Source organism: Microtus ochrogaster, chromosome 15 (assembly GCF_000317375.1).
Source record: "Microtus ochrogaster isolate Prairie Vole_2 chromosome 15, MicOch1.0, whole genome shotgun sequence".
In the NCBI taxonomy this organism is placed as follows: Eukaryota; Metazoa; Chordata; class Mammalia; order Rodentia; family Cricetidae; genus Microtus; species Microtus ochrogaster.
The window spans coordinates 40,091,768-40,102,663 of NC_022017.1; the positions used below are offsets into that span (position 1 = coordinate 40,091,768).

General features: G+C 47.5%; 1 long non-coding RNA gene across 3 annotated transcripts in view; it reads right to left on the reverse strand.

Moving 5' to 3' along the window:
• Positions 1-10,896, reverse strand: part of LOC113456736 — a 209,562-nt gene that overhangs the window by 70,084 nt on the left and 128,582 nt on the right. For all 3 annotated transcript variants that reach the window (XR_003377482.1, XR_003377481.1, XR_003377480.1), the window contains one exon: positions 160-245. This is a non-coding gene — a long non-coding RNA (uncharacterized LOC113456736). The remainder of the gene's footprint in view (positions 1-159; positions 246-10,896) is intronic.

Below are 10,896 nucleotides of genomic sequence, written 5' to 3' on the forward strand. Positions count from 1 at the left end.
AAGGCATAGATGAATGGGAAGCCAGCTTCTCAAGCTCTTTTAATTGCCATGGGAAGACCTATAAAGAACACTAAGACCAAATTCTGCCACAGAGACTATCCATTCCCAGAGTTAAATTTTGTTTCCGCAAGGCTCAGAAAGAGACCATTCCTCACTTACCTCAATTTTCCAAATCTCCCAAATACTCCGGCTTTATTTTAGAACAGGATGATCCCCAAATCCTTCTGGAATGCTGAACAGGTATGCTAGGATAAGCAAGAAGAGGGAAGAGATGGGTTAGTATCGTGCTGAACAGATTGGGAAGGCGGTATCTTATTCATTTAAAAAAATAAAAACTTAAGAGCTGGCAAAATGGCTCAACGGTAAAGACAGGTGTTGCCCAAGCCAGACAACTTGAATTCAATGATACAACCCCCATGGTGGAGCAAGAGAGCTAACTCTAATGGGTTATCCTCTGACCTCCATGCACACACCGACATACATAGACACACAGACAGACAGACACACACACACAAAATAACAATAGGTTCATTAATTAAGGAAATAAATAAAGCAAGGGAAGGAAAAGCTGGGCCAACTATGATAGAAAGAGCCTATAATCCTATACTTGGGAGACAAAGTTACGGACTTCCTTGAGTTGAAGCTAGTCTGAACCGTATATTTGTGTCCAGTCAGTGCCATAATAAAAAAAAAAAATCAAGAAGGAAAGAAAAAAAAGGCATTTATTGACCAATTGTTTTTTTTTTTCCTTTTTCTTGGAGCATACACAAGAAAGGGGGTACACATGTGGAAACCAGAAGACAACAGGTGAGAGTCAGTTCTCTCCTTCCACCATTTAGGTTCTAGGGCTCAAATTCGGGTTATCAGGCTTAGCAACAGGTGTCTTTACCAATGAGCCATTTTGTAGACCCTCTTAGAAAAAGAAGTGATCAGTGAGCAATTCTTAGTGCCAAGCCCGTGTGAGGCCTTTTTTCCTCCTGTTTTGATCTCTTTATGTTCCTAAGTCACATAGGCAACAAGGCCACAGCTGATGGCTGGTCTCACTGATTGCCAGGTCATCACCCATCAATCATGTTCCCCTCCCTACTGGCATTTTCACTCATCTGACTGCAAGAGTTCTAGGAGATGAGGAAAAAGAACCCTATCCTCTTTCTGATAACAGCCTGTGTCCAGTGCCTAGCCCCTTGTGTATGCAATGGAATGCCGTGGGCCGTGGAAGCTGCATCAGATGGACTCACTCACGGGTGCCAAAGCACTCATCATGGGATTTGTAGGCATCGTGAATTATGCAAACAACAACAAAGAATACCCTCTACTGCTATGGGATAATCCTTCTGTACATCATAAATATGCATTGCTCTAACGTGAATAGAAAAGCTGATTGGCGGATAGCTGGGCAAGAGATTGGGTGAGACAGCCTGAGACAGAGACAGAGAGAATGCTGGAGTGAAGAGGGGCGGAGTCTGAGGAGTCACCAGCAGACCCAGGGAGAAGCGAGATGAGCATGCAGTACTGAGAAAAGGTACTAATCCACATGGTAGAGTGTAGATAAGAAATACAGGTTAATTTAAATGCACAAGTTAGCTAGTAACAAGCCTGAGCTACAGGTCAAGAATTTATAAGTAATATTAAGTCTCAGTGTGGGTTATTTGGGGAACAGCTGCTAGGATAGGAAAACTTCACCTACACTCTACAGAGAATCCTAACCTCAATGATTATAGAAACAGCTACATGAGCCGGGCAGTGGTGGTGCACGCCTTTAATCCCAGCACTCGGGAGGCAGAGGCAGGCGGATCTCTGTGAGTTCCAGACCAGCCTGGTCTACAGAGCTAGTTCCAGGACAGGCTCCAAAGCCACAGAGAAACCCTGTCTCGAAAAACCAAAAAAAAAAAAAAGAAAAGAAAAGAAAAAAGAAACAGCTACATGAGGTAGCCAGAAGGGACAGAGTAGTGTCCAGAACAAAGCATGGAAGGGCTAGGTCCTAGAAGCCAAGGGAGAACTTTCCTAGTTACCTGCAAAGTCCCAAGCAGGCCCTGGTGTCTGGCCCAGTGAACTCTGACAGGCCTTCTACTGCCCTTCCAGGGATAATGACATCAAAGTGTGGTACCCAGAGAAAGACACATTACACAATTCCATGTGCTATGGGAGACCCCTTTCCTGTAGAGCAAACTTTCCCCTTCCTGCAAAGTACCCAGGACATTGGCAGTAAGGACTCTAATGAGATTGGACTTAGTCAGCACTGACTCAGCAAAAAAGACACTGGAAAGTTCCATGGGGAATTTGCCCTCACAATGGGAGCAATGGGCCAACTGGCCTTGCCATGGAGCTGGGAGCAGAAGGCATGGTTTGTAGCTTATATTCCTCTTTTAAAAAAAAAACTCCCCCTCTTTCTTCCAGAGACACGGTACCCGTAATTTGCTCATCTGAGGCCCTCTGGCTCTCAGTCACATTCTTCCTTTGAATGTGCTAGTACCACAGGCCTGCAAGGCTGAGTGACTTCCCACCTCCCAAACAAGGAGGGCTGGTTTAATACAGCCAGTGCTCAGAGTTCAGTTACCAGCAGATGGAGGTGAATTCCCCTCCCCAGAAATGTCCTGCTGACTAGCAGCGGACTCAGAAAGATACCCTTTTGTCCCCAGCACCTCTGCACTCAGCAAGCAGCCACCCACGCACCATTGGCATTTCTACCAGGAAAGTACTTTTAGCCTTAGTGTCACACTGCAGTAGCTTTGTGACCCTAAAAGGGCAGGAGCATAGTTTCCTGGATGTTGGTGGGCTCTTATCAGACCAGGCTGGGGACAGCCTACCGCTACCGCTTTGCAAGTCCTTCTGCGGAGCTTCAGCAAGAACTTCAGCTCTCTGAGCCGCTCTGTCTTGGTGTAAAATGAGGGAGTCCTAGCAGAGTTCAGAATACTTCGTCTTGCCCGGTATTATTGATGCTTCCAAGCGCATGTTCGAGACTTAACTTCTTAGGTGGCCTCTAACAGGATGAAAACACGAAGGGTCTCCCCGCTTCTTACGGCACTACAGTTATCCAGGGAGGACAAACTGGTGTGTGGCTTAAGGGAACACACAGCCCTGGTTTGCTCAACGCTGAGGTGGGGTGAGGGACAGCAATATGCAACGGCAGGACCAAACAGACAGCGTGTAAAAGAGGCCATCCAACCCTGAACAATAAATAGGTGTGGCTGGCTGAGTTGTTGGCTTCTAAGTGGGCTCTCTCTTTGGTAACAGGACACGGACAAGAACACAAAAATCACATGGCGCACTAGCTCCTGCTCAAAAAAACAAGGACCTCTTCCCAGGGCAGTCAAATTGATGAGTGTTTTGAATCAAGTTTTTAACCACACACAAAGCGTGATGATCTATAAAAATTAAGGAACTAAAGTCTTTAAGTTTCTCCTGGGAGCTTCAGCGGGGAAGCATGGAGTCCTGGGGGTTCAAAGCCTCAGGACACAGAGTAGAAAAATTTCACTGTTGCCTTCACATACAGAACTTAGAGAGTCGCACACCCCCTACAGAAATGAGCCAGGGATAAGAACGCACGCAGGAAGACAAGACTCCTTTGTCCACGTTCAGGGGACCTGGAGGGTGGGGAGAGACCCAGCATGCAGCAGGCACCGCTGCTCACTTTCCTGTCATATCCCTGCCAACACTGTCCCCAAGAATAGGACATTAGCTTGCTTCCTCATACCTGACATGGCCAAGCAAGCCATGGGTCCGCTCAAGTCCTTTTGGTATTGCAAAATGTCAATCAGCTACTGGGCCCCAAAGTCTATGCCCTAAGTCTATGCTTTGTGTGACTAGGCAGAAAGAAGGCTCAGCGTCCGTGAGAAGCAGATCTAGGCCACTCAAGACCCTCAAGAGTTAAGAGGCAGAGGACTGATCAGGTGCCCAATCTTTAGCCCTCCTGCTCTGGGACCTGCAGGAGGATTCTAAGCATGTGCCAGGTCCCTCGTCCTCTCCTCCTCATCCTGAGCCCAAAGACTGACATGTAATTTGTGCAAGGAAAAGGGAAGGTACGCAATGGCTAATTAACTTATAGATGGGAAGGAAACGCCTGAGTAAGGCAGGGGTCCAGGGATAAGGATGGAGACAGAAACATAGATAAAATCCATCACATCAGAGACACCGGTTCTACTCCCAGCACTTGCTCCATCATCTGGGGCAACTGGCTGTTTGCTTGGACTGTGCGGCCAGTGGGCTGCACAGATGGTTGCCAGCACCCGCTAGCCATGGGTCTTACACCCTTAGCGGGAAACAGTGAACCAGTTAGAAAATAAGTGACCATGGGTGGATTTCTGACCAGGAGTCCATCCAAACACCACCAAACCACTGCAAACGGTTCAGTGTGGTGGACTGGGGCACCTGTAGCAGCTGAGGAAAGCTAATAATTGGCTGCGTGCCTAAGAAGTTCCTGAGCATGTGCTTAATATTGTTATGTATTGCTTTCCCCCAAAGAAGTCCCTGAAAAAGGTCAAATCCGGACACTGACGGATGGTTCCAGGAGCGTTGGCCAACACTGGCTCCCATGCTTGCGGAATTCTACGAAATCCAGCAGAGCTGAAGGTGAAAGCAACAGGATACTGGTTGCCAGGGTCGAAATTAGAACTTCTCTGGCCCTACCTTGTATTCAAAGACAGAGAGAGCAGTTACCTTCTTGTGTGCTGAGTAACATGCTGGATGGTGCACTGCCTGACTCTCGGGAGAGGTTTGCTAAGCACTTTGTTATTCTCAGGGTCTAACTGCCTTCACTCATTTATTCCTACTGCCTACTAAGCAGATTTCTTAGAGAAATGGGTTGATTCTCACAAAGGCGAGTGAGTGGTTGCTATTCCGGTGTCAGCTGTTTCAGGAGCAAGGCTGCCCCTACTCCCCGATCTCTCCCGAGTGCACCTGTTTCACCCAGCAACTTCTCCCATATTGGAAGGCAGATGCAGTTGCTCAACCGTGGACTTCCCAAAGCCCAGAAACACGGGGCTCAGCAAATGTCTTTCTTTGATAAATTCCTAAGCCTCAAGTATTCTGAGACTTAGATACTTACAGAAAAGGGATCTGAAAAACAAATGGACTGAGCTATTTGCGTTGTTTCAAATACAAAAGATGAATGCATCACTGTGTGAAGCAGCGTTGAGCATGAAGCCGTGATCAATCCCATACAGCATCGGGCTTCTTCCCTAACACAGCCGTCACTCACCGCACATCTCCCTGTTTTTCGGAAGGCGGACGGTCTAAATCTGACAGAGCTGTCTAACCTTTTGATATTGCGATATGATGCTGTCATCTACAAAGATGACGAACTGCATTAACAGCCAACCCGAGACTCAGACAGCCTGGAGGCCACAAGTGGGGCACACCTGGTTCCAAACAACTAAACTAGCATTCTGGATAACACCAGAGGGTGTTAAAAATCTGATCACTGAGAGGTGACTTCATCTGTCCCTGACACCTCAGCACAGCTGGAAAAGCCATCGAGGAAAGTCACCCCAAGATACTCAACTCAGGCAGTATGTGAGCACCTCACTCCGCACAGGAGCCCAAAGAGAATGGCAGGGACTGCTACCATTTCCACTTTAGGGCTCAAGAAGCCAAGACCCAGCAGTTTCAGGAACAGCACCTCAGGTTTCCACAGAGGAGAGGCTGGGAGGGGCAGAGGAAGGTGTACCTTCGAGAAACTGGGATTTGAAAGACAGGACACCCTCAAAGGGGTCACTGAGGACCACCACCGTCCTTATGAAGAAAGACTATGTGGTACAAGACCTCCCGTTTCTGAGCCACGTTCCCTGAGCAGGCATCATAGGTCAGGGCAATATCATGTGTGAAAGATAGAAGAGATAACAGGTATAAACATGATGGCAAGGTAGTTTCTCACTAGTGAAGCAAAGGATGTGGTGGGGGTGTGGGAGGAAGAAGGCTTCTGGAAGGTCGACGGTGCTGGGAGATTTTCCTGAGCCATCAGAACCATGTCATCTCATAGCTGCCCGCCTCAAACTTTCCTTTTCATACCTACACTTGCATTCACCTTTCCTTTGTAAGCACCTTCCTACCGTTCGGGTGGTAAACGATGAAGTCACGACCGAGTCGTTTCACTTCTCCAACCTCAAACCCTCCCTTCCTGCCATCACACTTGAGGCTTGTCACCCAGAACATCAAAGCCATTGCTTTCCCGTAAAGCTTTTCCGATCACCTGGGTGACTTGTGCAGATAAAAACAACCCACCCCGCACTAGACATGGGCTACTTCCTGCTATGTCTGGGCAAAGGCAAGGCCTAGAAAATGGGGGCACAGCGTACCCACAAAACACTTCCCAAAGAGTCACATGTCCAGGCACTCCCCATCAGGGCCCTCACAAAGGAAGACAGACCCAGGCTCTCTCTATGACTTTTTCACATGGAAACGTCAGTGATCTCATATTCACTCTGGAGGCTCTCTGCCTACTGAACTGTAATAATGACAGCTCATTTACATACAGGAAAAGTAAGTCAAGCAGCGGCACACACACTAGGCTGTAGTTTTTGGTGACTCACAGAAGAAAGTGTGTAGACTATTTCCATTCAGCTCCTTCCTCCACTCACTCGAGTGATGGAAAGTCACCTAGCCAATGGGACCCCTGGGGGAAGTTCCAGGCTACTGGGAAGTCAAACGACAGTCAATGTAAGTTTAGCAGGGAGTTCCCCATGGTGCACAGGTGCACCATCAGGTGGGCCGTGATGGAGATTCCCACCCCGGAGAGACCTCACCTACCCATTTACACCTCATCTCAAGAAATTGTCCCCTAGATGGCCAAGGAAACACTGAGTCCAGTGCTGGCTCAGAGAACATGGTCCAGGAAATCACATCTCTGAACTAAAGGCTGACTCTTCCAGGAAGTCAATGTTGAACCACAAAAACCTTGATTATAGACCTCCTAGGAGCAGCCATGATGCGTGACACATATAAGGAGTTCAGTGCATCATTGCCCAAAGAGTAAGCACCTGCTGAAGAATTACACGCTGTGTTTCCATAAAACTTAGATGAGTCTATTTCCCCAAATCCTGGGTGCTTTTTATGTGTTAAGTATTATCCATGCATCCATCCATGCATCCATGCATCCATGTATCCAGGCATCCATGCATCCATCCATGTATCCATGCATCCATCCATCCATGCATCCATCCATCCATCCATCCATCCATCCATCCATCCATCAAAACAGTTAGTTGACACTGAGCTATCAGCTTCTTTGGAGACAGCCTTAGCTGAATAAAGTATCCTTGGACAAACTCAAGTATCCTTCCAGGCAAGGCCACAGAGTCACACACCATCACAATTCAGGACAGTTATTAAGGAGCATTCTTGTCAGGTCTGTGCCCTGCTCTGAGGCTGTGCTTTGTTCTATCGCCGTCAACACCTTGATCTCTCCCTCCAATCCTGATTCCTTCCTTGAATTTTGCCATTGTTGATCCTAATGTGCCCCAGAATAAGCATCCTGCTTACTAATCTACACACTCAAATCTGCCTCTGAAGATTTCAGCATACAGGAGAAAGGTTCTTATGAGCCAGATACTCAGAAGGATGAGGTAAGAAACTAAGAGGTTCAGGCCAGCCTGGGTTATACAGCAAGTTACAGGCCAACCAGGGTTTTTAATGCTGGTTTGTTGTTTTAAAAAAATTAATGATGGGTGCTCAAGGCCCTCTGCCACCAGTACTTACCTACTAAGCCCAGTAGGGTAGGCGTCCATTCCTAGGTGGGGGAGCAAGACCTCAACAAGGGTTCAGGATTCAAGGTGCAAAACTACGATCAGTGAGCAGGAGCTGGGAGAAGTGTGCAAACGCTTGTTTATTTAAGTGTGTGTAACTCCTAGGCCATTAGAGACCCACATGGTCCGCCTTTGTTCCCCGAGTGCCCAATTCAAAAGATAACACAAGCAAAACCTGCCCTGTGTGATTAGATAATGGCAGGATGGACAGATGAATAACTGTAATGACATGCAGGGGACTCACATCTGCTATGTACCTGCTATAGCATAGATGCCTGGCCAGGATGATCAGATACTTGATGCATGATGCTTAGTGGACATCTGGCTGTGTAATGCTTAAACGGTGAAGATAACAACTAAAATACTCATGGAAAACTTCCTGGAAGAGGCAACTGTGATTTATATGGCTTGAAAGAAGGGGAAGAATAGAGGAAGATGTATAAGGTATTTCTATTAGTCATCTTGGTCCTTTCTTTGCTAGCCCGTGAACCAAAACACTGGCTTCACGTGACTGTCTAAAAATGCAAAGATTGGCAGCATTCCAGACCCATAGCCTCGGTTACTAAGAATGCAAACCATGATGCTCCTGCGGTCCGTGTGGACAGCTCACAGAAGCCAATCCGCAGATCACTTTGCTTTGGAGACTTGATCCTACATTGAGAGGAAACGATCAAGCTCCTAGAATGAAGGCGATGACAAAGCCACCCCTTGAGCCATCCACCGTTGCTTTGGGTACCTAGGCTTCCATGGTCCTGAAGCAGACGGGGCCTTGGGAGTAATCACAAGCCTTTATTCTGAGAAGAGAGCTACTGTAGGAGCAGGACCAGCCTTGGGAAAATCCAGATCCTGGCCTCAGTCTCCCTGCTGAAAAGGTATGGACCGTCAAGACCCCAGACTCTCTGAGTGACCTCCTTTCTGAGGATGACACTTTGGAGCTGTTGAGAAAGGTGAGAAGCTGGGGATTTGGGCAAACAAGAGTGGGGGAGGACAGTGAGAAAAGAGCGATGTTTGCTTGAGGCCATTATGAAACAGGTGATGTCACGGAGCTAAAAAGTACAGGGTATTCCAGAATACACTGCCGCCTTTGGCTTATTGTTGCATGTCCCTGCACTGAACGTACCTTAACAGCCAAATGCTGGGGCCACTAGAGGTGGCAGGCAGGGATGAGAGCTCAAAGAACCAAAGTCCAGGGCAAACTTTGATGTCAGTGTTAAGTAGCAGGTGACACATGTCGCGGGGAGGCAGTGCAGCTCCGACTTTCAGCAGAGTCCTCACTACTTCCTTCCTGTGTGACATCAGGTGCACAGAGCAGAGTGCACCTCTCTGAGCCTGGGGCTTCTCAGCAACACGGGGCAAGGACTCAGGTGCCTTAAATTGTTTGTAGGGACGGAACGTAGAGGAATCTGTGTGCACGGTAATCGCCTTACACGTGATGCGGTAAGTGGACACCAGTGTCATTAAGATGCCATCCAGGTCATGCCAGGTGGTGGTGGCACATGCCTTTTAATCCCAGCAGTTGGGATGCAGAGGCAGATGTGTGAGTTTGAGGCCAGCCTGGTCCACAGAGAGAGCTCTAGGACAGTCAAGGCTACACAGAGAAACTCTGTTTCAAATAACCGGAAGGAAGGAAAAAAGGAAGGAAGGAAGGAAGGAAGGAAGGAAGGAAGGAAGGAAGGAAGGAAGGAAGGAAGGAAGGAAGGAAGGAAGGAAGGAAGGAAGGAAGGACGGACCCCAGGTCACCAGGTCACAGGTCTCTCCTGCTGCATTTTCCAAGCATATGCCACAAATCCCTAGGGATCCACACACTTTCCATGAGGTTTTCCTGGAGATTCAAGGCAGATGAAGCAAGCATGGGGCAGCATCTCACTGTAACCAAAGCATCCTTCATTTGGCCAGATAAGTTGTGTGGATAAGGCCTATGTTTCTTTCTATCAGAGGGCCGAGGGCTTTAGGAAAGCATGAACTTAAAATGGTCATCCTCCCCTTGACTAAAGATTCATGAAGGGGCTGGAGAGATGGCTCAGTAGTTAAGAGCATTGTCTGTTCTTCCAAGGGTCCTGAGTTCAATTCCCAGCAACCACATGGTGGCTCACAGCCATCTGTAGTGAGGTCTGGTGCCCTCTTCTGGCCTGCAGACATACACACAGACAGAATATTGTATACATAATAATTAAATAAATAAACAATCAAATAAGAATTAAAAAAAAAAGATTCACGAAAGCTAGGATATCATCAACACTCACTTGGCAGGGGAAAGAAGATGAAGCTGGAGCCACAGGTCAGCCTTGGCCTATGGAAGCCTAAGCCCTAGAGAAAAGACTCACACTCCAGGCAATGAGGATTTCGCCATACAAAGAAAGTTCTTTAGGTCTTCATCCTTAAAGCCCTCTGAACAGAGCACAAAGGATGCAAAGTGCAGGGTCTGATCCACAGCAAAGGGAGAGGGAACCCCAACAAAATGCTCCCCTAAGAACAGAATCTCCTAGACTCACATTACCAGGGCTGCGCTGCGGTGAAGGGGGAATCCAGCCCAGGTTCACATGTCTAAGCAACACAGATAAGAACTTACTGTCAGGTTTTGTTTGTTTTGCTTTTTGTTTTGTTTCCAAAGCCCCTTTGTGTGTTCTAACCTGTGCCCCACAAACAGCCTCCCCTAAGTAGTTTCATGACACCCTAATACACACACACACACACACACACACACACACACACACACACACACTGGGGTGGGGTGGGGGAAATGAGGAAGGAAAGAGAGGAAAAAGGATGAAAATCGGTTCTAGAAAATGCAAATGCTCTCAAGGAACCCTGGGTCAACTATCAACCTATGAATCAGCCCAGGCAAGGAAGGAAGGAAGCCAGGCATGCCTCTCATCACAGAAGAGATCACTCCGAGAGCAATCGCTCATTGGAGCCACTCAGCCTCCAGCTTGGCCTTCACCACATGATTGCTGGTTACAAAGAAAGAAGCTACTTTATCTCCTATGGGAGAGAAAAATGAGACCGAAAAAGTGTGTGCAGGGCAGATTTGAGCATGCACTACAGATGTCATGTGATCATGGTAGGACTTATACTATGCAGTGATCCCTAAGTCCCTCTTGATTTTCATGTGTCTTTTCAATCACCATTAGTCAAAAAAAAAAAAAAAAAAAAAAAA